We start from the raw sequence: 1,469 nt of genomic DNA, 5'->3' as shown, positions 1-1,469 counted from the left end.
AATATGCATAAAAATGAATGAAAATGCAAACACAACAGCCCCAAACCTATGGGATTCAGTAAAAGCAGTGCTAAGGAGAAGGTTCATAGCAATACAGGCTTACCTTAAGTAAGAAGCGAAAAGTCAAATAAATAACCTAACTCTACACCCAAAGCAACTAGAAAAGGAAGAAATGAAGAACCCCAGGGTTAGTAGAAGGAAAGAAATCTTAAAAATCTGGGCAGAAATAAATGAAAAAGAAACAAAGGAGACCATAGCAAAAATCAACAAAGCTAAAAGCTGATTCTTTGAGAAGACAAATAAAATAGATAAACCATTACCCAGACTCATCAATAAACAAAGGGAGAAGAATCAAATCAACAAAATTAGAAATGAAAATGGAGAAATCACAACTAACAACACAGAAATACAAAGGATCATAAGAAACTACTATCAGCAACCATATGCCAATAAAATGGACAACTTGAAAGAAATGCCTGAATTCTTAGAAAAGTATAATTTTCCAAAACTTAACCAGGAAGAAATAAATAATCTTAGCAGACCCATCACAAGCACAGAAATTGAAACTATAATGAGAAATCTTTTAGCAAACAAAATCCCAGGATGAGATGGCTTCACAGCTGAATTCTACCAAAAATTTAAAGAAGAGGTAACATGTATCCTACTCAAACTCTTCTAGAAAAATGCAGTAGAAGGTAAACTTCCAAACTCATTCTATGATGCCACCCTAATACCAAAACCAAACAAAGATGCCACAAAAAAAGAAAACTACAGGCCAATATCATTGATGAACATAGATGCAAAAATCCTTAACAAAATTCTAGCAAACAGAATCCAACAGCATATTAAAAAGATCATACACCATGACCAAGTGGGCTTTATCCCAAGGATGCAAGGATTCTTTAATATCCACAAATCAATCAATGTGATACACCACACTAACCAATTGAAAGATAAAAAACATATGATTATCTCAATAGATGCAGAGAAAGCCTTTGAAAAGATTCAACATCCATTTATGATAAACACTCTCTAGAAAGAAGGAATAGAAGGAACATACCTCAATATAATAAAAGCCATATATTATACACCCACAGCAAACAATATCATCAATGGTGAAATACTGAAAGCATTTCCCCTACATTCAGGAACAAGACAAGGGTGTCCACTCTCATCACTACTATTCAACATAGCTTTGGAAGTTTTAGCCACAGCAATTGGAGCAGAAAAGAAATAAAAGGAATACAGATTGGAAAAGAAGAAGTAAAATTCTCACTGTTTTCAGATGACATGATCCTTACCTAGAAAACCCTAAAGACTCCACTGGAAAATTACTAGAGCTAATCAATGAATATAGTAAAGTTATAGGCTATAAAATTAACACACAGAAATCCCTTGCATTCCTATGCACTAACAATGAGAAAACAGAAAGAAATTAAGGAAGCAATTCCATTCACCATTGCAATGAA

This window comes from Bos taurus, chromosome X (assembly GCF_002263795.3).
Source record: "Bos taurus isolate L1 Dominette 01449 registration number 42190680 breed Hereford chromosome X, ARS-UCD2.0, whole genome shotgun sequence".
Classification (NCBI taxonomy): Eukaryota; Metazoa; Chordata; class Mammalia; order Artiodactyla; family Bovidae; genus Bos; species Bos taurus.
This window is presented reverse-complemented; position numbering follows the sequence as displayed.